This window comes from Pan troglodytes, chromosome 8 (assembly GCF_028858775.2).
Source record: "Pan troglodytes isolate AG18354 chromosome 8, NHGRI_mPanTro3-v2.0_pri, whole genome shotgun sequence".
NCBI classification, from domain to species: Eukaryota; Metazoa; Chordata; class Mammalia; order Primates; family Hominidae; genus Pan; species Pan troglodytes.
Window position 1 is genome coordinate 91,280,090 of NC_072406.2, and position 24,045 is coordinate 91,304,134.

At 55.9% G+C, this 24,045-nt stretch overlaps 1 protein-coding gene across 7 annotated transcripts in view; it reads left to right on the top strand.

Annotated features, from left to right (window-relative positions):
• Window positions 1-1,325: 1,325 nt before the first annotated feature.
• The window catches only part of ZMIZ1 (zinc finger MIZ-type containing 1), a 248,043-nt gene continuing 225,323 nt past the window's right edge, over window positions 1,326-24,045 (top strand). For 6 of the 7 annotated variants that reach the window (XM_016918726.4, XM_016918724.4, XM_016918730.4 and 3 more), the window contains exon 1: window positions 1,410-1,631. The gene's annotated coding sequence lies outside the window, so the exon portion shown is untranslated. Of the gene's footprint in view, window positions 1,632-24,045 lie in introns of all 7 variants that reach the window. The other variant, XM_016918729.3, reaches the window with a different exon arrangement.

Here is a 24,045-nt window from a genome sequence, read left to right on the forward strand (position 1 = left end):
AGGGGTATGGAAGAGGAAGTGGGAGAGGAGGGCGTGTGTTTGTGTGTGTACGTTAACGTGAGGATTTAGTGCCCAGGGGAACGTTTCGTGTTTTGTTTTTTGATTGTATGTAGGGTTGTGTACAGCGATGTGTGTAAGTGTGTAACTGCGTGTCTCTGAGCGTGCCTGCTGTGGCCGTGTAAGCGGGCATCTTTGTGAGGGAAAGTAAGCGAGTGTGTGGGGGCGCGTTTGTGGTTTGGGGGGGAGCGTGTTTGCAATGCTGAGGGAGCGAACGTGTGTGCCGTTCGTGTAGGAGTTTCCGTGAGAGTGGCAGTGGACGTGAGCCAAAGTGGGCGCGTACTTGGATGCTCTCGGGGGGGTGGGTCGGCTAGGGGAACTCCCGCGAGTGGGTGCACCCAACTGCGCCTCGTGAGTACCTTAGCTCTCCGCTATCTCTGGCAGTGCCCAGTCCGGGGCAGAGGGCCAGGCCCCAGCCTAGCAGCTCCCACGCAGCCCGCGCGCACAGCGCCCCGGGCGCTCCGCGCGGGGCCTAGGGGAATCCACGCGTCTCTGGACTGTGCTAGGTGCCGCGGATCAACTGTGGCCACCACACCCCCGCTCCCCCACAGCTGTCGGGGGGCCGCGCTCTAGTCTCCCTCAAAGTCACCCTTGGTGGTGGTGGTCCTCTTCCCACCCCAACCACCAGTCCCCGGGCTGTAGGAACAATTCCAAAGTCAACCCCAGGGGAAGGCTTTGGAGATCCAGTTACCAACTCGCTTACCCCAATTCGGGTACCTGACAGCGCCCGGGGCCACAAGTGCACTCCAGGCGGGGGCGTGCCAGCGCGGGGCAGGGGCTCTCGGGTGAGCGGTGTGATTTTGGCTTCCTCCCCAAGGTGGTCCCTACCTAGGCTCAGCATTTGTTCCCCTCTCCAAACTTACTGGGGCTGGGGCCTGCATGGGGGCTGGGGGCTGCAGGGGGCGTCAGGGAGTAGCGGAGGGAGTAGGGCAAGGAGAGAGGTGAGTGGACTGCTGGCGTAGCGGGGAACCAGGAGCCAGGAGAAGAAAAGCTGGGAGAGCGCCGAGACCGAGGAGCGAGGAAGAGAGGAAGAGAAAGGAAAGGAAAGGCGAGGGAGAAAACGAGGAGAGGCGAAAAGGAAAGGGGAAAGAGAGCGCAAAGCGCGAGCCACGCCGAGCGCCGGCAGCGGCGGCGGCGCGGCGCGGCGCTCCGCTCCGGCCGGACTCCGCACCGGCTTTTGCGGGCGGCCGGCGGCGCGGGGCCCTTTGGAAATAGAATAGCCAATGTAATCTGACACTTCAACTTGCTCGGCTCCGGGCGAGTTGATTCACTTACTCACCCCCTAACGCCGAGTTCCTTTTCACTGTCTGTGGACATTAAAAAAGCGAGCGGCGGCGGCGGGCGCCGGGGAGAGCGGGCGGCCGGGCGGCAGGCGGGCGAGCAGCGATCGGGCGGCCGAGCGAGCGAGCAACGCCGGCGCAGCGCGGTGACCCCAGCCCCAGCCGGCGCGGAGCAGGAGCCGGAGCCGAGCGGATCTCGGCGCCCTCGCTGCGCTCCTCCCGGCCCGAGCCTGCCCTACCCGGCGGTGGCGGCGGCGCGTCCTCCAGCGGCGGCAGCGGCGCTCGCAGCGCCCGGTAAGTTTGGGGCCAGAGCCAGGCGCCCGCTGGCTCCGGGGCTACCTCCCGCTCCCCGGGGACTCTCGGGGTGTAAGCGTGGGGATTGGGTGCTGGGGTTTTTCCCTTAAAGTGTCCCCCGGAGCGGGGCGACCGGCCGGCGGCGCGGGCTCCGCTCCGCTCCCCTTGGCGGCCGGGGGCGGAGGCGCGGAGGCCCGGCGGCCGGCGAGCTCCCGGCTGCGCGGAGCCGGCTTGGGCTGCGCGCGGGGGCCGGGTTTGTCAGGGTGTGCGGGGCGTAAGTGTGGTCGTGCGCGCGCGGACCCGGTGCCCGCCTCCTGCCGGCGCGCCTCCAGCCCTCGCTCCCTACACCCGGGGGCCGGGCAGGACCGGGAATCGGAGGAGGGAGGGAAGGATCGCCTCGGTCTCCTTCGCCTCCTCTGGGGAGATGCGAAGTTGTGCGCCTGTGTGTGTACAGGAACCGCTGGGGAAAGCGCTGGATTTCAGGGTGGCAAGGGGTGGTGGTGTTAACTTGTGCGTCTGAATTTCCAGGGAAAACATACACTTTTGTAAATGGGAGGTGGGGGCGCGGTTAAGTTGTTTGTGTGGGAATTGCCCGGGGAAAGCTGGCGCGCGGTACAAACGAGGAACGCGGAGGGGTGTGTGTAGGGGTTTCTCCCAGAGCTTCGCAAGCCAGAGGGGCGCTCAGGCCAGTGCCTGGACGGGGCTGCCCCGGCGAGGAGGGGAGCCCAGGGGGAAGATGTGCGTGTGTGTGCGCGCGCGCGTTGCAAATACGAAAGTAATTTCCCCGTGTTCTTTCTTCCTCTCCGTCTCCGGCGGCGGTGGCCCCGGGGGAGTGGGAGGCCAGCCGGGGCGGAGGTTGGGGGGCCGGGGCTGGAGCCGGGGTCGGGTGGGGAGGCGGGTTCTGGAAGCTTGCTTCACATTCCTGGCGTCTGGGCTGGGGAAAAAACAGTGGGGAGCGCGGCCTCGGCGTCTAGGGCGCGGGCAGCGGGCGCGCGTCGCCCCCTCGCTGGGGACATCTGTCCAGGAAGCCGGCCGGGCGGGGATAGGGCGCGGTGCGGAGGGCAGGCTCCCCGCCCTGGAGCGGTGGGGGCGCGGGCGAGGGGCGGCCGCCTTCCCGGCCATTGTGCGCCAGCAGATTTTCACGGGAGACTGCCCCGGAGCCGCCGGAGAAGGCCGGGAGCCGGCCTCAGCCCCGGGTTTAAAAGACACTCCAGGAATGTAAACAACCCGGGCGGGAGGGCGGGCGGACGGGAGCGCGCCAGGGCAGCCGGCCCGGGCCCCCCACCCCTCCCCGGGGACAGCCGGTCGGCACTGCCGCCCAGCCCTACCCCTCTACCTGCAGCAAACTTTTTCCTCCTCTGCTTTCCCTTCCCACCTCGTCCCTCCAGCAGGTCACAGAGCGAGGGCCGCTCCCGGGTGGGCCAAGGGTGCTTGGTACCCTTGCCTGACCGGGGAGGCCTGACGGCCGGGTCCCTGCTTCGGTGCCCGGAGCCCCGGCTGCGCCTGCCCGGGAGCCGTCAGCTTCCTGGGCAGGCAGTGCCCGAGTAACTGGGGCTTTGAGCCTGCCCGCCTGCCTCCCTCCCTCCCTCCCTCCCTCCCGCTGCTCCTTCCCCCGCGCGCTCTCCCCCTTCTCCTCTCCCCTGACTGCTTTTCCAATGCCCTGACATGAGGGAGGAAGATTTAACTTGGCAGCCCAAACAAATGTTCTCTCAGAGGTCCTCCAAGAAGCTGGCGGCTGGGCTGGCGGGGTGAGGGCACGGCTCGGCCAGCCTTTCCCTCCTCTCTGTTCTGCCACGGACATTTGGAGCCCTCTGGGTGGACAGCCCAGGGCATGGGAGAGTAGGGCCCAGCCCCAAAGATTTAAAAGGGCAGTGGGCGGCCGCCTGTGGAAGCCCCTGGCTCCGCGCCGGGTGCAGAGCCGCTCCGAGCTGCCTCCTGGTGCCAAGGGTTTTCTGAAGGATTTTCTTGAGCAACAGTTTGTCTCCCTGCTGCAACCTGGGAACCGGGCCTGGTAGACCAGAGGGTTAACCAGTGCCGACTCCTCCTCCCCTGGTGGGTGTGAGGACAGGCTGGTTACACAGGGCAGGGCAGGAGGCCAGAGGCTGTTCCCAGAGGTGCCTGGGTTTGCTTATTACTGTTTTTGAAGGTACAGATAAAGAGGCAGGCGCTGGGGCTGGAGAGCCGGGCAGCTTGGCGCTGGTGAATTCCAGCCTGCGTTCGCTGGCGCTTGTACGGTCCCGGGAGTGTGAAGCTGCTGTTGAGCTATCGGGGAAGTTGAGATGAGAGCGCAAGCTCTTAGCCTTCTCAGCCCCGGCAGCTTTGTGAGGGGGTCCAGAGTGGGGGAAATTCCTGGCCCCTCACTTGCTGGCTCCTGGCCCCAGTGCAGGGGCCGGGTGGGTTTGTGAATACCCCAAGCCTTGGGCTGACCTTTCCCTCTTCAAGTCGAGGATGTTGAAACACCAGCATCAAACAAAAGACACATTGAAAGCCCTATCTGCTACAGAGCACGTGTGACTTGGGGGCCCAGGGAATGCATTTGGAGGGAGATGGTGTTTTCTTCTGAGCTTTATGATTTTCGGTTGGGTTTTGTTTTCCCCCAAAGGACAGAAGCGTCTCCTTGTCCCAAATCACGAGGTTTTGAAACGCTGTTTTCACATGTAAATCTCAAAAGTTTAGACTTCTGAGAGTTGGTGGCAGTGACTGGGGGTGGGGGCTGGGTGGGGGGAGGAGAAGGGAGCAGTAGGGAGTGGATTCAAGAGGTGGATTTGGCATTTTGGGTAGGGCTTACTGAGAAGAGTTGGGAATAAGAAATTGCTGGACTTATGAATAAATAGCCTTGTCTATGCAGAAAAGGGTTGCTGGCTTCTTTGTGGGGACAAAATGTCCCTTTTCCCTCCTAAGCAAAGGGGGGAGGAGGGTTCTTGTTCTTCTCACAGCCAGGGGCAAAATGAAGAAAGGTCCAGAGACTGCGGGGTTTGGCGACAGAACCACAGTTTCTCCCTCACGCGCGCGCGCACGCACACTCACTTCCCTAGCCACAATAACAACGCTGTCTCCATCCCTGGCCCCCATAGATATGCCTCCAACATAGGACAGGTGTCCATGCTTGACTCATTCCAGAAAATTGCAGGGGCAAGGACCCAACTGAGAAGAGCTGCAGACTTCACTTTTTTTCCTGTTTCTTCCTGATGGCAGGAGGGGTGAAGGGATTTAGGAAGGAAGGCACTTTGAGGCCTGCTGCATCCTGAGAGTTTCGTCACAAGAATACCTGCGTATAAAGCCACTGACCCTGAGGGTCCAACGAGTGGCCATGACCCTGGCCTCAGGGTGAGGCATTGTTGTAAGAAATTCGGGCACCAACCAGTTAATTTCCAGAAGCTTCTGTAGGCACTTGGTCGTGGGACCAGGAAGCAGGGCCTGCTGGTTCGTGGCTGGGTCCTCTACATTTTCATTCATAACTTTGCTCCCCAGGGCCCTGGCCCAGCCCCTGTCACTGCTGCCTGGTCTTTATGAGGCTTCTTAGATTTTGTGTGGACAACAAAGGCCGGGCTGCCACGATTACCCAGGACACTGCTGCAGCCTTGCCTGGCGACAGCTCTGACCTCTTAGCAGGATATAGTGCTCTCTGCTCATGCCCTTTGGGGGAGTGCTCTTTGTCCTTAAGAGTCCCTCAGGATGGGGAGGCAGCAATCCACCTGGCTGTAAGCTCCGGGGCATTCTGAGGTTGGGCCCTGCCTTTAGAGAGGATGAAGGGAGGAGGCTGAGAAAAGCAGTCCTAGGCATAGGCTCTGGGGAGAGGCCAGACCCCATCATGATTGAGAGGGTCTCCCTATTACCGGAGGAGATGGGTGAGAGGACCAAGGTGTCAGGAGGCTGTTGCTTGCTATCTGTGTTGGGCCAGTAACTCTCCTGTGCTGGACCTCAGTCTCCTGATCTGTAAAATGGGTCTGAGGGCAGAACTCCTCTGATCCCACTTGGTTGCTGGGAGAATGAGGCAGATGTGGGCATGAGTCCCCTAGGCATGTGTCCCTTGAAGGCCTGGGAGGCTCTGGGTACAGAATGGGTAGAACACAAAGGGTTTAGATTGCAAGTGCTAGAAGCATTTTGCTGAAACTGCTCTCATCCAGACCTACTTCCCTGGCAGCTGATTGTCCAGTCTTGGCTTGCATGCCCCCCACAGGACAGGGTACTCATTACCTCCTGGAAGCCTCTGCCTTCAGTGGGCAGTTGTGAGTGTTAACATGTTCTGCTACATGCCTTCTGCAAATCCACACCTCCTGACCCCATTCTGGGCTTGAGATGCTGAGGGGCCCTCCAGACCATAGACAAGTTCTTTTCTGAATGATCCTGGGTTCAAGACCAGTGCCTAGGCAGGCCCCTAGGTAGGGGGACACATTCAAGTGGCTGCTTCTAGCCCTTATTGGGAATGACCTGTTGTGGGGGGTGCAGAAGGGGGAAGGGTCTGCCTGGGGGTGCTCACTGTCATCTGCCTTTGTGTGCCAGGTTTGCCTCTGGGCACTTTCCTTGGAGCGGGGTATGAGAAGGAAGGGGGTGCGTGATGAGGGCTGGGGTTGGGTCAGGGGCCCGGCATGGGTGCCACAGGTGTTGACTGTGAGTGTCCACCCTGTGGATAAAGACTGTGTCCTGGGAGAGACCAGAACTGTGGAAGACAGTTCCTGTTCCTCAGGAGCCCACAGTCCAGTGCCGGCAGGAAGATCAGTCCAAATAAATAATTAACCGCTACCAGCTGGCTGCCTGCCACGGGCGCGTGATGACAGTAATAACCACAGCCCCTCTCCTTTGTATGGTACTTGGTGGATTTAGAAGAATTTTCCATCTTTGTTTATCCCCAATAACAACAGTGTAAGCTAGTTACTATTTGGAATTATCCCCATTTAACAGAGCAGAAAACCAAGGTTCAGAGCGGTCAAACAACTGGTGGCAAAGTTAGGACTGAACCTCAGGCCTTACCGATACCAACCCCTGCGCTGCCTCCTTTCCAGTCCACTGAGTGAGCGCTTCAGCCAGGCTCGGACACGGTGCAGAGTCAGGATAGGCTCCAAAACTGGGTGCTGGGGGAATGAGGTGAAGGAGGAGCCGTTCTCAGGAAGGGTCACAGATGGGCCTCACCTGTCTTCCCCCTCCCATATGGCAGCACATGGTCCATGCCCCCAGTAGCTGTGTCCCTTTCTTTTGGCACAGTGTCTTACAGCCAGAGCTTGCTTCGAGACACAAATCCTGCCTTGACTGCCCAGGGCACACAGGTCTATACATGGGGCTTCATGCCCTTCTCCGGCTCTGGAGTAGGAGGCAGAGGTGTTTCCAGCCCCCCGGGTCCCCATGAAGCCCAGTGCTCTTCCTTGGGTTCCTATGGTTTCTGTAGTCCCTCTTCGGGCTGAGTCAGTCCCCAGGCTATGTGGGGCACCCACTCCGTGTGAGACCTTAGGTTCTTTCTGCCCCTTGCAGCCTCCACCCTTGGGCCTGGTTTTCTGTAGCTCAGCTGAGTGCCACCCTAGGACAAGGCTGTAGCTAGTGGGGTTCAGGCCAGGGAGCAGCCGGGCAGGCTGAGCTGGCACCTCCCCAGGAAGCCTGGCCCACCTGTGCAGGTAATGACTGTGGCTTGGGAGGGCCCCAGGCCCTGCCTGTCAGGCCCAGCTGCCGGAGTTACTGCAGGATTGTGCTGGGGGAGGCTGGGGTGTCTGAGCTAATTAGATTTCTTAGATTTCAATGCTCCCCTAATCCTGTTAGTCTGGCTGTAATTGTAACCACTTGAAGGTTTCGGCTGTGGCAGGCTGTTGAGGACAGACGGTGGGGGGACTGTGCTCTGCCCCAGCCCCAGCTCCACCCCTAGACAGCCAGCTGAGGGCCTGGGGACTGCCTTCTTAGGTCTTGAGGATGGGGGCTTGAGTGATGGTGGGTGTCGTGTTTTTCTATAGAATCTGAGTATCGCAGACTGTCAGAGTGGACATAGCCCTTTGAGATCACCCAGCTCAAACCCTTCACTGTTCAGATGGGGAAACTTAGGCCCACAGAGGGACAGAGACTGGCTCAGGACCTTGATGGCTGGTAGCAGTGGAGCATCAAAGACTAGTGGTCTGACTTTGGGATATTTGTCCCTAGGCACTTCAGGGAAAGTCTGGAATTTCCAGGGACTAGTGAACCCTCCAGAGACTTCTGCCCCTAGAGATAGGGCTTGGGGGGCTTCATTTGTCCCCAAGCTTGTTCCCCATTTGGCAGTTACCTGTCTTATATTCCCCCAGCCCTGTGTGTGTGCACACCTGCACACAGCTGCACACACATGCACACCTGCACACACATGCACACCTGCACACATATGCACACATGCACACCTGCACACACATGCACACCTGCACACATATGCACACATGCACACCTGCACACATATACACACATGCAAACGCATGCACACCTGCACACACATGCACACACTGGCCCTGCTGGCCAGGGCTTCTGCCAGGACTCCGGCTGCCTGGCCCAGGGCCCTGAGACCTGAGAGCTCTCTCCGTCCTCCCCCACCACTCTTAGCCAGATACTTGCCCTCTTGGAGCCTCTGATTCAATGCAGATCAGGAAATGGCCAAGCTGTTCTGATGGGGGTGTGTGTTAAAATACATACACTGTACTTTCCCCAGCTCTTTCTTCGAAAGTTCTGTTTTGGTGTCTGGCTTAAATGGAGATCTGTCCTCTCTCCCCGCACCCCATTCTCACTTCCCAATCCCCAGGGGATGACTGGCAGGGAGGATGGGGACGGTGTGCCCTGGATCTTCCCACTTAGGTCCTGTGCTGCCCTCCTCTTAGCTCGGGAGCTTCGGGGAAAGATCTGGAAAGCCCCTTCCACTGTGAACCTCTCTGACTCTGGGGTTTGAATTCCTAAGCTTGTAGCATAAAATTAGTGGGAACTGATTGCGTTACCTGGTCTGGCCTTTCCTTTCCTAGCCCAGGAAACTGAACCATGGAAAGAAACACTTGGTCTCATCTAAGGTCAGCAGCGAATGGGTGACCGATCTGGGCCTGGAACCCCATCTCCGCCAGCCCATTAGCTCATGAAACATGTATTGAGTGTGTGCTGTTGGCCTGGCACAGCCCCCCTTAGCCACTCTTGAGCTCATTAATAAATGTTCTTCGGGTCTGATGAGAGGCCCAGCTGAACCTTGGGGGTGGGGTTCACTTCTGAGTGCTCAGGGTGAGGACGAAGCATGGGGAGTTTTCAGTGGCATTCCCAGACTCCCAGATCCTCTGCAGCCAGGGGAGTGTGGAACACTCCTGGTCTGGCATTAGAGCCCCTGCCCAGCAGCATGTGTCTTTACAGGGTGGTTGCATTGTGAATTTGAGAGAAGTAAAACAGGGCCGGGCACAGTGGCTCATGCCTGTAATCTCAGCACTTTGGGAGGCCTAGGCAGGTGGATCATGAGGTCAGGAGTTTGACACCAGCCTGGTCAAAGTAGTGAAACCCCATCTCTGCTAAAGATACAACAATTATCTCAGCATGATGGTGGTGCACGCTTGTAGTCCCAGCTACTCGAGAGGTTGAGGCATGAGAAACGCTTGAACCCATGAGGTGGAGGTTGCAGTGAGCCAAGATTGCACCACTGCACTCCAGCCTGGATGACAGAGCCGGACTCTGTCTAAAAAAATAAATAAATGAAACAAAACAGAAACCATCTAGGGAGGGTACAAGGTTTCTCATCTGCCGGGACCTGTTTAAGCCAAGAGGATGGTAGCTTCCCATACCTCCCCTCTCCCCTCCAGCCAGCCCTCCAGGAGCTGACCTTTGTCCTTTGCAGAGCAAATGACCCACTGACTTGGTCCTGCCTTCACTTCCTCTGTGTATGGGGAAGCAGGGAGGTGGCCTTCTCACCCCACCCTAGGAGTCACCTGCTGAGAGTCACCTTTGTCAGCCTAGGTGAGAGCACACTAGGAAGAGCCAGCTAGGCTCAGGACAAGGGAGGAGATGCCAGGTGCCTGGACCTTGCCCTGTCCACAGGGGTCCCACCCAAACTCCCACCCCTACTCCCCGGTGGACCTTGACCGCCGCTGGGAAGCACAGTGCACAGCTCTAACCACTCAGCGACCTAGCCAAGGATCAGCAGGGCACAGAGACCTCTGGGAAGAGTCCTGAAACCCTTTCCTGGTGTGTGCAAGTGGGACGCGACCTTATAGGGTCTCTGTCCAACCTTCTTATTTTCCACATGGGGAAACCCAAAGCCCAGAGAGGTGGTGGGATTGGCTGGGGGTCATACAGTGGGGTGTCTCACTAAGAGTGGGGGGTTCTGTGGTCTGGGTGGGGAGGGGTGGGGTTTTCCATCGAAAAATGGTGTTCCATCGAAAAATGCTTTGGTGTTCCTGCTGTTGTTTACATCCTTAAAACAACTTGCCAAAGGTCTGCCATAAATATAATAGCCAGCATTTATTGGGCAACTAATGTGTTTCATGCTTTTCCCAGACTGCCTGGGTTCAGCCCTCAGCTCTGCTCTTTATGAGCTCTGTAACTTTGGGCAAGTAATGTTTAACTTCTCTGACTTTGGTCTCCACATCTGTAAAACAGGCTTACTAGCAGTTTAGTAATAACTAACATACTACCTCCCCCATAGGTTGAGAAGATGGAGTGCGCAAACTTCCTGGCACATAGTAAGTGCTCAAGAAAAGGTAGCCCTAGTCATGGTCACCACCAGCATTCCCATTGCCTTACCTCTGATTTACAGATGAGACGGTGAAGTCGATTGCCCAGGTCATGTGGTGCCTGGAGCCCAACCAAAGCGGCCTGCTGGCACCTAGGCTTCCTGATCTCCAACTCCCTGCCGTTTTCCACACTCTTGTGTAGCACAAAGGGCTGGCCCATCATCTCTGAGAGGCCCCCAGTCAGTCATAACCCAAGTACATTGTAATTCAACCTACTAGGGCAGCTTGTTCCCCTTGGAAAGGCGTTCGAGAGGGAGGTGTTGCATCTGGGCTTCTGTCTGAGAAGCTTATTTTTTTCATGTGTAAACTGAGGCTCATAATAACAATACCTACTTTTTGGACTCTTCTCGTGTGAAGGGAAGGAGGCCACAGAGGGACTGGGCTTGTCAGTTGTACTCTATTATGTAGAATCACTATGAATGGTAACTGACTGGAACTTCTGGCCAGTCACTCACCCCTCCGAGCCTCAGTTTCCTCATCTGAAGACCATGAGCTGAAACAACATAATCTCTTCCCGAAGTGGCTTCTCAGGGCCACCAGTCCCCAAAAGCAAAAGAGAGGGCAGCAGAGCACCCCCCCACCCCCAAGAAATTGTCAAACCTATTTGCCTGGAGGAGATGGCTCAGAGTAAATAGTTTGCTTCACTCAGCCTTTCCCCAGACTACAGACACCACCCACCCCCGACTTTTTTTTTTTTTTTTTGGAGTGCAGTGGTGCAATCTCAGCTCACTGCAACCTCTGCCTCCTGGGCTCAGGTGATTTTCCCACCACATCCTCCTGAGTAGCTGGGACTACAGGCATGCGCACCCATGCCCAGCTAATTTTTGTTTTTTTTTTTTGTTTTTTTTTGGCATATGGTGTTTCACCATATTGCCCAGGCTGATCTTGAACTGCTGGGCTCAAGCAATCCACCTGCATCTGCCTCCCATAGTGCTGGGATTACAAGCATGAGCACCATGCCTAGCCCCACCCTTTTTTTAATGCAAAATAACTATGGAAAAGACCAATAGACCATTTTGGGAAACGCCCTCGTAAACAGTCCCTTTCAGCTCGGGCATTGCAGCTCCATCCAGCGGATGGTTTACCTACTGAAGAACCACCTTTCCAGGGGAGCCTTTCACAGAGGAGAGGAGGGGACAGTGTCTGCAGAGGCAGAAGTCTTCCCCTCAGCCTGCTTTCTTGGCCTTTCCACCTCTTTTTAACCCACCCTCCAGCCTCCCACTTTTGCCGGCCTCCTTGTCTTTTCTTTTTTTGTTACCAGACCACAAATCTGTTTGTGGTTGGGCAGTCCCAAGAGCAAGGCCAACTGGGCAGAGGGGTGGGGCCTCTGCCATGTCCCTAGAGACAGGCCTCAGAGTTTTGCTGGCTGTCAGAGCCAGAAGGGGTTTGTTTCACCCGTGGGGGCTGTGGGCCCCCAGAACCTGTGGTCAAGCCTTTGCAAACGTGCACTTTCCTGGAGAGGTGGTCTGAAGCCTTGTTTCAGATCCTTAATTCACTGTGGACACCTGGAAACAGTGTCGAAACTATAGCCTTAGTCCAAGGGTCTGTAGTTCCTGGCCCTTGAATGGAGTGGAACTGTCATGCTGCCTTTCTCCCCCTCTTCCATTCCAACTCAGTCGTGTGACTCTTGAAGATGTGAATAGATTTATGTTCACACCTCCTGCTTCTAATCCAGCTTGACATGTTCCTGGCAAGGAAACTGTGACCAAGGGATGTGAAGCGACTTGACCAAGGCCACAGGGCCTGGCACTGGGGCCGGGGGGGTCCAGGGAATGATGAGTGAGTGGCAGGCAGGCATGGCCTTCTGCAGCAGCTGACTTCACTGTGAAGCCATCCCATCTTGTCCTCTGTGAGACCTACTAGGGGTGTTGGGATTCAGTGTCCCAGAAAGAGCTGGCACTGGGGTGAAGGAAGTCCCCGCCCAGTCCCTCTTCTAGGAAGGCTGGGCAGGACTGGTTTAGGAGTTGCCTCCTCTGGGTCAGGAGGTCAGCTTCTGCTCTGCAGGCTGCATTGTGTGGGTCCCGCCCAGGTTCATGGTTCCTCTTTGGGGGCTGTGGGGACCACTGGCACTTACATTGAGGGGCACACGGTGTCTTCAGATTGCCCGGCTGGTGTAAGCTGGTTAGGAGTCCTTAGCTGGGGTTGTTGTGCTGTTGGTGGGGAGAGGCAGCCTGGGGCCTCCAGAGAGCCGCTGGCCGGCCACTCTGTAATTGTGCATGAGTCACTCTGCCTCCCTGCTCGTAGTCCTCATGTCCCCACCTTCCTGGGATCCTGAGAAGTGGACTTTGTGATGGTTGGGAGCAAGTAAGGGGATTCCTTGGCTCTCCGCCTCTCTGCCCTGTGTGCCCGGCATACCTGAGCTCCACAATCTCCCTGCACCTCAGATCCTGGGAGAAGAGCAGAAAGCTTGGGTGTGACTTTTTTTTTTTTTTTTTTGAGACCGAGTCTTGCTTTGTCGCCCAGGCTGGAGTTCAGTGGCACGATCTCGGCTCACTGCAGCCTCTGCCTCCCAGGTTCAAGAGATTCTCTTGCCTCAGCCTCCTGAGTAGCTGGGAATATAGGTGCCCACACCACCATGCCCAGCTGATTTTTGTATTTTTAGTAGAGACGGGATTTTGCCATATTGGCCAGGCTGGTCTCCAACTCCTGACCTCAGGTGATCTGCCCGCCTCGGCCTCCCGAAGTGCTGGGATTATAGACGTGACTCACTGCGCCGGGCCTCAGGTGTGATTTCTTGTTTGGTGTTTGGCGATGGGGCTGTGAAGCTGTGAGTTTGACGTCAGTTTATCTCCTGCAAAAGAATGGCCTTCTGATTCCTCCCACCTGGCCTGGGTTGACATCTGCATTTCTGCTTGTGCTTCATCTGCAGGACTGACCCCTTTAGGCAGAAGGAGTGGGTCTGCATTGGGGGTTGGAATCCTCATGGGCCTCAGAAGTCTTGGCGCCTTCTGCCTTGTGGATGGCCTCCCTCCTAGCCAGCTCCCCAGAGGGGTCTGGGCAGCTCTGCTCCACCCGAAGGCTCTGGATGCTCCTATTTCTGGTATTCTTGGCACCTTTGATTCCCAAGACCATTAGGGACCTTGGCGCCCCTCTCATCTGATGCCTGTCATATGGATGACTTATGCCCCATCTACGGTATCCCCATAGAGCACCTTCCCATGTGGGCTTGCATGCCTCCACAGACAGGCTGCTCCCTGCCTCCCCAGCAGCTCCCTCCATCTAGAAAGTTCCACATCGTATGGAGCCCAGAAGGATACCTCTCCCGTAGTTCTCTTCTCAGGACCTTGCAGAATGTGGTGAATTTGGTCCTCAGGAAGTCTCTTCCATTCTCTGCCTCAGAGATTGTATCCTCGGAGATTTCTCTCTGGGCTGAGTCTAAGGCTGGAGAAGGCAGAGTGGGCTTCCTGTGGAGGTGGCCTTCTTATATCCCCTGGGCCTTATTATCTCTGCCTCTGGTAAGAGTCTGGGCAGCTTGGAGACCTGAGACCTGACCTGAAAATAGCCTAGCCCAGGTTGTAAGACGTGGCAGTAGGCTGGGGAGGCCACAACAGTGGCTCACTGGGGCCCTAGGGGAAGAAAGTGGTCTGGCTTCTGCTTTTCAAGCAGGGTCAGACATTCCAGGAGGCTGAGAAGGCCGTCTGTCTTCCTAGCCTCTTGCAGCATGCTCGCCTGCCACTGCAGCCAGAGCCCCCTCACTGGAGGTAGCCAGGGGCTGTGAGTAGTGCTTCCTCCCCTGTTGACCAGCACCCAGCTCCTTGCTGAGCTCCTCTCTGCCTGGCCCTGCCCCCTGCCACTTAGGCGCATCTTGCCTAAGTGTCTACAGGCCCCTGAGACCTGGGCTCTGTGCAAGGAGCGCTGGATTTAGAGACAGAACTTCTGGCCTCCTCCTGCCAGCATCGCTGGGGGCTGTCGCACGAGTCCGAGGGGAAGGCCAGCACCTTGCATGCTGTCCAGTATCACTGCATCGGGGAGTGTAATGTTTCATTACCATGTGCAATGATGGTAATGGCAGCACAGAAAGGCCCTGGAGACCATCCAGGCCAACCTTCTCATTTAGATGCTGAGTCAAACCCCAGAGGGGACGAGGTCACACGACAAGTCCCTGGCAGAGCTGGAGCTAAAATCCAGGTGTCCCCACCATCTAGCCAGTGCCCAGCCCTGCCTGTTACTCCACAGAAACCCTTTGCTGGAGTAAGGCACAGGAGAGGTGCCTCCATGGCTGTGGCAGTGGCGCTGGCCTGGCCTGGGACTCACCTTCCTCATTTTGCAAAGCGGCTGGGCCTTTCGGCTCTGGCTGTGCCCACCAGAAACACTCGTCCTGGGGGCAGGCACTCGGTGCCTATGGTCTTGGTAAGACAGCTGGCTCCTCCAGTCTGGGGGCCACTGCCCTATAGCAGGACACTTTCTGTCACTTCCTGGCTCATATGGGGCTGCCTTGCATTCCGCCTTGGGTGGCAACAGGGTCCTCAGGAGCCCACCTGAGACCCCACGCCCAGCTTTTTGGCTCATCAGGCTCATTTGGTGGCCTAGACCATGGCTTGAATTTATGGTCTGAGATGGAGCCTGGTGTGATCCCTTCCAGGCCCCTAAGACCCAAAGATGCCCAAACTATTGGAGCAGGAGGGACCTGGGCAGCCAGTCTACTTAATGCCCTTCTCATCCCATTTCCCAGATTAGAGCCCTGAGGCCAGAGAGGGAAGGAATCCAGCTGCAGAGCTGCAAGCAGGATCCCATGTCCTCCCAGCCTCACTGGCTTGGTCTCCCCCTACTTCCACCCTTTGCGCCGGAGGCTGTCCTTGGCCTTCCTAGGCTTTGTGTGGAGTGAAGGATCATGGGGGACAATGGGCAGAGTAGCAACTGCTACTTTTCCCTCAGGGCTCCTCTAGACCTCTGCCAGGCCCTGCGTCACTTCCAGTTCTGGGGAGCCCATGCACTGAATGGGCTGGGAGGGTCCTGCTGGTGGGGCCTCGTGCCAGCCTGAGAACAAGGCTTCCTGGCTGGGCTTGAGTCCCCAGCACTCTGGCCCTGGGGAGGGCAGAGTCTGGGGTCCTTTTGTGCCTCCCCTCGCCCAGCTACCCAAGGAAGGTGGATTCATGTATTCCTTTGTCAAGTTTATCAAGCACCTTCCATGTGCCAGGCACTCTTCCAGGCCCTGGGGATACACTGGTGAATTTGACAGGGGCCCTGCTTACATTCTAGTAGGCGAGACAGTCAGCAGGTCAACAACTTAATGCATGACATCATGCCTGAGTTATAATCAGTGCTTTGAAGAAAAATAAACCAGGATAAGGTGATATACGGACATGAGTGGGTGATGGGGCTTCTTTAGATGGTGTGGTCAGGGAAGGCTTCTCTGAAGAGGATGCATTTGAGCAGATACCTCAGGGAGACAGGGAAGTGAACTCCATGAACATTTGGGAGAAGAGCTCTCCAGGCAGTGGGAACAGCATGTGCAAAGGCCCTGTGGCAGATGCTTGTTTGGCGTGGTCTGGGAAAAGCAGGGAGGCCAGTGTGGCTAGATGGAGTGAGGGAAGGAGAGAGTGGGGAGGAAGTCAACAGAGTGATCAGGGACCAGGTGATAAGGGACAGAGAGCCTTATCAAGTACAGGAAGGGCTTCTGACTTCATGCTCAGTGATTTGGAAGCCACTGAAGGATTTTAAGTAAAGGACTGAGGCTATCAGATGTGTCCTCTAAGATCTCTGGCTGATGAGCCAAGAATAGACTGAAGGGACAAGGGTGGCCACAAGGAGACCATCTGGGCAGCATTTACAGGAACCCAGGAAAGGATGCTGGCGGCTTGGACCAGAGTGTTCAGTGGAGGTAGTGAAACAAGGTCGGATCCTGAATGTATTTTAAAGATTGACTGAGGCTGTGGCCAGGAGCCCACTGGGAATGCCTGTCCACCTCCGTGAAACAGGCTGAGCTAGAGAACTGGCTCAAGTTGCTGTGTCCTGGGAGTCTGAGCCCTTCTCCTTTTGTGCTTGTCACTTCCTGTGCCTCAGCCACTCTGTCATAAGGTGCCCATTTAACAGTTGGAAAAATAGAGGCATAGTGGGTCTTCCTGATACTCTTGTCTACCCTTGGAATTCTGATATTCTGCATTTGGTCTCTCTCCTCCCCTCTGGCTGATTCCCTGGCATTCATCCCCTGCATGTTCATACACTCCACTCTATGCACCATAGTTTCCCAACATGTTAGTCATCCTCTATCCCGAGGCCTTTGCATATGCCAAGTCCTCCACCTCCACTCTTCAGTCAGGTGAACTCCTACCCATCCTTAAGAGCCCAGCTCAAAAGCTGCCATCTTTGAACTCTCTCCCCTGACACTCTCAGGCACTGAGGATTTCTTCTCCACTGAAAATTCTACTCCTCTCCCTCCCACACTCTATTGCAAGGGATCAACTGCGTGGGGCTGGGTCTGTGCCTTCCTTCACACCTCCTCTTTCTGTTCTGTGTCCTCACAGCCTGGCCCAGGGCCAGCACAGAGGAGGGAACAAAAACATTTCAGTGTATTCCTGGAGCAGTAGTTGGTTACTATGGAAACAAGGAAGTGTTGCAACTTCCTGAACTTGAGGTTGGGGTCAAAGAGGGCAGCTCTATCTTGGCCACACGGGATCAACCCAAGATGGCCATCCTGAGGTTCTTATTAATTCAAAGTCACTTCGGACAGGCTCTTTCCCATCCCTGAGCCTCAGCTTACCCCATCAATAAGATGCAGGTGTTGGGACTGCTTGACTGTCTGCTCTAACGTTTTGTATCCTTGTGCCTCCAATCCTGCCGTATGAACACAGGCAGGTCCTTTGCCCTCTTTGAGCCTCAGTTTCCCTATTTTGTTGACCTCTCTCCAAGAACATAGCTGCCTGAGTCAAGCAACTCCAGAATCCTAGGGTCAGCGGCTGGGCTGGCCGTTGATGATTGAACTGGGATTCTTCTGACTTGCAGAGGCACAAAGAGGGAAGTCCTGCTTTCCAGGGTGGTGGGGTGGGGGTGGGGGAATGAGGCAGCAGGAGGGTGGGTTGGTAGGGATAATCCAGGCCGGCTCACTCTGGCCTGAACCTGCACAGGCCCCTGGGTCTCCTTTCTTCACCTTGAAGGTGGCAGGAGCTAGTGCTTGCCAGGGGCCCTTGGCTCTGCCGGACGCTGCCCGCTCCGCATTCTGGTGCCGTGCCATGTAGATCCCGGCCTGTGCTCTGAGGGCCACAGGTCCTGGGGTGGCCCCAGAGGCTGCCTGCTGCCTGTGGTGGCAGGGCTGAGTGGGTGGGCACCATGTTCTTATTGTGTCTCTTCTCTCTCCACTTCATTGCTCAGAAGCCAAGAGTTAGCCAAGCACAAAACCACAGCCTGGCTGCTGGCACCCTCCTCTGCAACCCTGCAGCACCTGGGCAGGCTGGTTCTGGGGGCTCAGCACCAGTCACCAGGGCTTGGATGTAGCCTCCTCAAGCTGGGGGTGGGGGTCAAGGGGCCAACATGCCCAGTGTGACGCCAGGCCCGCAGTTGAGTTCCCACCTGCCATTTGCACATGCCATTGGGCAGAGTGGGCAGAGGCCTCAGCCCGCATAACGCCCCACCCTGACTCCTGCCTGGCACTCAGGTGCCGTCTGGCCTGCACCAGACCCAGAAAGAGTGACCTGGGATGATAGGCCCTCCATGGCTCTCTGGGCCTGCCTCCTCATCTGAAAAATAGGCAGAGGGTGCCCGCCTCCCATGGCCACCAGAAGGGGAGACAGGAAGGCAGCTTGTGATCTCCAGAGCCCAATAAACACACTTGTTAGGATTACCAGCAGCAGGCAACAGGCTTCAGCCCAAGAGATGCCCCTGAGAACCTCTTTTTCAGGAAGCAAAAGCCCAAACCTTTTCAGAATGAGACTCTTATTCTGGGAATGAGAAGTGCCTCTCCCTCTGTTTCTGAGCTGTGCCCAGTGGCCAGGGACCTGAGTGGCCATCACAACGTGCCTTTCCCACCTACCACTGCTCCCTGGCTTTCTAGGGTTGGAGTTGGATGAAACCCCTGGGGCAGCACCGGGCACTGGAAGGGCCCTGGTAAGGGAGAGGATACCCACTGCCCATCTCTGCCACCCATCAGCTTCCTGACCCTGACAAGTCCTTGTCTCTCTGCCCTCTGTGCATTGAGGCCCCTTCTAGCTGGGACTCTCCTTTGGAGCCTACTGGAGCATTTTTACCTCCAGGATAGGTGAGGCTCCCTACTCCAGACCCCCAGGATGTAATGTGGGTCTCACCTCAACTCACAAAATTCTCACTTCTGTTAAGAAAGGGCCTTGCCATGGTTGACGGGGATTTGCACTTCACCACGTGGACAGTGACAGAATGCGTCTCCCCGCCCCTCCTTACCTGGCAAACTTTGTCATTACCTCCTCCCAGGGACCTCCTAGGCATTCTCCTCTGGACTCCCTCAGCCCTCAGCCTTCTCCTCCTCCCGGTACCAGCTAGGTCAGACAAGACCTGGAGCAGAGAAGGTGCCCAGTAAAGCCTGATGAGTTCTTGAATGATCAAGTGAAAGCCCTCAGGTATCCAGATAGTCCAGTTGGTCAGAAAGCCCATTTTTCTCAGATTTTACTCAGTTATGTTTGCTTGTTCAGCATATAGAATCCTTTTTATTTTTATTACTTCATTTTATTTTGTAGAAACTGGGTCTCAGTCTGTCACCCAGGCTGGAGTACATTGGTGTGATCATGGCTTACTGCAGTCTCGAACTCCTGGACTCAAGCGATCCTCCCACCTCTGCCTCCTGAGTAGCTGGGACTACCAGGACGAGCCATCACCCCGGCTAATTGAAAAAATTTTTTTTTGTAAAGACGAGGTCTTGCTTTGTTACCTAGGCTGGTAGGATCTTTTGTTATTTATTTTTTATTTTTTTATTTTTATTTTTTTTAAAGATAATCTTTTTGGAAGCTCTGTGTCCAGGACTGATTCTCTATACCTTTGGCCAATCTCTTTCTTTTAAAACCAGGGTTTCCTGAATTGCATTTTTGCATTTCTTTTATTTACCTGGTCTGTGCAACTATTTTTTTCTCTTTTGGACTCCATATAGCAAATAATTCTGCCTCTCCTTTTATTTGAATTTCTCATGCCAAAAAGGCAGGGAGGGTTAGTAAACACTGCTTTGGTTGTTCTTTGTTTTGTTAAGTGTTTTTAACTTCTTAGTGTGTTAGATTAGATTTTATCTGCCTTTCCTACCTGCCTTAACCCCAGGCCTCTAACCCTCCACCTTCCCATTGCTTGTTCACTGGCATTGTGTCTCCTAGGACAGCTGTGTGTGGTAGCGCATGTTGCACACTGCACAATTTGGGGGTGGTACTCACATTTTAGTCCCCTCACATTATACATGTATTAGATGATTTTTTGGCAGGTGATGGTAAAGTGTTGGAGGAAGGGGAGCCTGGTTCTAATTCTCATAAAGCCACCTTGGATTGGGAGTAGGCTGACATTGTCCCATGGTCCTGGCTGAAATTGGGAAGTCATTTTGACTCCTCCCCAGGGCTGTACCCCGTGACATTGGGTGTCCACGTCCCCATTCCCCTGCCCAGAGCATGGCTTATGGGAGTATGTAGTCAGGGAACTGATGTCTTTGGACTCCACCTTCTGGATGTTTCTCCAGCCACCTCTCCTGTCTACGTCCCCAGGCAGCAACCTTCTCCCTCAGGTGTCTACCTCCAGCTTCCCCTTTTCCATCGCCCCTTCACTTGGCTACCAGTGTGAACCTGAATAAAAGGCACCCCTGATCTATCACCTCTTCCACTCTACTTAAAACTCCTTCGTGCCTCTCTACGATCTACAATCTGAAATTCAGTGCCCTTCATTCTCTGGCCCCAGATGAACTTTCACTTGTGTGTGCTTTGCACGTTGTGTTCCTCTCTGCTCTGTCTGCCTGGAGAACTCCTAGGCATCCTGCAAACTCTGCCCAAGCCTCAGCTTGCCCTCATGCACCAGCTAGGTCAAGCGGATTGGTCCTCCCCTTGCCCCAGTTCCCCAGGCACTGTTTCCTGACCAGTGTTGCAGCCCTTGCTTGGCAGGATCGCAGCTACCTCTAGAATACCACAGCCACCACCAGGCTCTGGCTCCCTGTCACCCAGCAGCACCAGCTTGGATCTAGCAAACATTCCAATGCGCTCCCTGCAAGTTGAATAATACATGGTGGCTACCCTTTCCCAGAGCTGGTCGGTTTTGTGATGTGGACCATGTGCATGGTCTGACCCCTGGCCCCTTCTTTTGCCCTTTCCCCTGCCAGCCAAAGCCAGAGAGATGGCTGGGCCATGCCAGGCTCCCAGGAGCGCTTTGTGGGTCAGGTTGTTTTGCCCAAAGCTACCGGGTCTGAGGATACCTGTGAGCTTGCTGTGCCTGCATTGCCGCTGCCCAGGCTTGGCTTCCTGGGAGAATTGGCTCGGCAACAGCAGCCTGGGCCAGGCCACAAGGCTTCTTGGGCAAAACTCCCTGGGCAGGGCCAGGGGCTGGGGCCTCATATGCACTGCCTGTGCACCAGGCGAGTCTGTGGGCAAATGAGCTCCAGCTTGCCATGGTGCTGGGGGAGGGCCACCCTTCTGCTGGGTAAACATGGGTGTTCAGGCCTGCCTAGGCACGGCCCTGGGTTCTTTCAGTTAAAGGTGCAGGACAGCATTTTGTCGAGCCGGGAGTTGCCAGTGAGAGGGTGACAGAGAGGGACACATGGGAACCTTCACCAACCTTCCCTGGGACTCGGCCCCTACAGGCTTTAAGCAGAGGCTGCAAGGAGGCTTAGGGGTCCCTGGGCCAGGACTACTGTTCCGACTCTGAGATCTTTTCTCTGCTGCAATGCTGGCTGCTTTCTGGGACTTGGGGAAGGTGGGTGGGCTGTGAGCAGGTGCGTTTCCTAAGCCAGGTCTGAGACCAGAGCTTCCATTTAGCGGTCCCCACTGCAAATGCATTTCAGTCCTTGCTCCCCCAGGCAAAGCTCACATCCTTGGGAACATCCTTCCTGCACCAGGCATGGTACTTTGGGGTCTGGAGACTGTCGCAGCACCCCTCTGAAGTGGGCGGTATTATCCCATTTTGCAGAGGAGGAAGCTGGAGTTCAGAGTGCTGAACTTGTTCAGCCTCCACAGCTGCTCAGGGAATCAGGTCTTCTACTCCCTACGTGAGGCCACAGCTTGATTTTTCTTTTCTGGTCCGTGGCTGTTTGTACAAACGAGTATCCTGTGGACATGGTTGTCTGCCCCTGCCCCTCCGACAGGACAGCGCTGAGCAGGTACCTGGGCTGGTGCCACACTTGGGGAGGTGGACAGGTAGCCTCAGAGCCCGAAGCAACTGGTGGGGTTCATTCCCATGGAGGAGAGGTTCTCCGTGGTCCACGGCCGAAGCCTCCGCATGTCAGATCCTTCTCCCCACCCAGATGGAGCCAAGTGGGCCCCACATCAGTGAAGGAAAAAGCCCTTGGCTCTTGTGCAAACACAAATTGTGGAAGAGTGGCATCAACAACACGAGGTGCTCCCCATCCATCCGGCTCACTTTCCTTCTACGAGATGAACTCAGCTCAGGGTGTTTTGTGCCTTCTCCGGTTTGCTCTAGTTTGGTTTTGGTCTGGTACAGTTGAAGTCTTTGCCTCCTTCCGACAGAAGCACTGGACCCCTCTCCCTGGGCCCTGAAAACCCGGAGGGGTACTGGGACTGCTGTGTTGGATCAGAGGAGTCAGGTAGAAATTGGGGGTTCTGGGTGCAGGGAGCACTTGAGGTGCCTGCTGCATGCTCCCTGAAGACAAAATCCCAGGGAGGATGTGTCAGTTCCGAGGGCCACTGAGATCACCACCTCCGTGAGCATGAGCAAGACCCTATTGGCCGCACCTGGGACAGCCTTCCTGGGCAGGGCCAGTCCTACCACCTCCTTTGTCCCTCTCCCACTCCCCGACCCCCACCCCCTACCCCTCAGGCCACCTGCTCCCTTTTTACCCAGGCACATGTCCATGTGTGCCCTTACAAGCTCCTGGCTTTCGGAAGGGAGGGGACAGGTTGTAGAGAGACGGGATGCGCCGGAGTGTAATTTTATTTCTGTGGCTCTCCTTTCAAGCTGTCACGGTAAATCTATTTTACTTGTCACTTTGTAAATCATTATGCAGGATTAAGCCTTTTACCAGCTTTTAAGGCTTCTGCAACCAGGGACAACCCCACCTCTCCCTCATCCTGCCTTCTTTCCTTCACCTCCCTTCTGAATGACCCTACTGCTGTGTCTTAAGGCTCAGTTAGAATGTAAGTGGGGACCCAGGAGACAGCTTGCTGTCATTGAGTTTAGCTGCCCCATTTTACAGGTGGGAAAACAATCCCTGGAGAGGGAGGGACTCCCAGGTGCAGTGCCTGGGGTGCTTAGTGTTTTCTGGTGCCCCTGAGCAGTGGGGAGGGAAGTTGCTGAAAGCAACCGAGCCTGGGAGTGGGACTTGGAGGGTTTTTTTTCTCCTCCCCCATGGGGACCTGGAGGCCCCCTGTGGCTGTGGCAAGATTGCTCAAGACCCACAAGGAGACCCCGTTTGGAAGAGGAGACATACTTGGAGGGAGAGAAGGACCTTCTGCCCCCTCCCAGGGTGTGGGGCTAGTCGGGTAGGGGACTGGTGACAGGAAGCTGGAGGTGGGAATGTGGTCACAGTCACCCTACTGGCCTGTGGGATCCCGTTTATTTATTTCTCCAGAAATCTGTGTCCTTCTCCAGAGAAGGCTTTGAGGTGCAAGAACAATGAAGCCATGTGCTGAGATGTTGAGAGTTGCAGATAGTGGCTGGGACTACTAGGCCAAGAGCCAGCAGTGTGCAGCGGTGCGTTTCCTTTCATGGGTCCATCTGGAGCAGCCTGCTCACAAAACCAGAGTGAAAAGATGCTCACCCACAAGGCTGATGTGCATTGTGGGAGCTGAGGTTTGGGGGGTGCCCACTTTGAGAAGCCAGGGATGTATGTGCCCAGGGCCAGACTGCCCAGCTGGGCCATGCCGGGTTTGACAGCCTTAGGTCTTGCTGCCTTTTCCATCGGGATACACTGGCCTCATCGCCAGGTCAAGGGCTTCCTCCCTATTGCTGGGGTTCCAGGGCTGTCCTCTGCCCGTCTGTGCCAATAGAGGGCCCCGCCTTGGGGGGCCCACACTCACCTGTCCTGCTTCCACCACTCCCCACCTAGACCTCTGCTGTCTTGAGCCCAGATGAATTAATCTCTTGCAGCAATTTCAGTCTACCAAGAGACCTTCTCCAGCATCTTCTAGGGGAGGGTCCTGTGCTTTGGGGAAGCTGGACTGGGTGACATTCATTTCCACAGCCCTCTTTGCTTTCCCTGTTCAAGCCACCATGATGTGCAATGGCAGCTGCCTTTTTTTTTTTAACTTAAAATTTAAAAATTTTGTGAGTACATAAGTAGGTATATGTATTTATGTCGGCAACTGCCTATTTATTGGCCTATTTCTAGACTTGAGCTGTTCTGCAAAGCCAGAGCCTTGTCTCTTATCCCCTAGCACGGGGGCCATAACGGCACAGGCTAAGGCAATATTTCTCCATTAGAAGGATGGCCAAACAAAAGTCCTCAGACCCTGACCTCAAGGAGTTTCACAGTCTGCATTGGAAACAGCCTTGGCTACTCAGCAGAATAGCTGCAATGAGTACTGAAAGCTTCAGAGAAATCGGCTAATAAGTTCCAAGGAGTGAGATGAGAATGAGCTAGAGTGGTCGGTGGGGAGGGGCCTCCTGGAGGAGGGGGC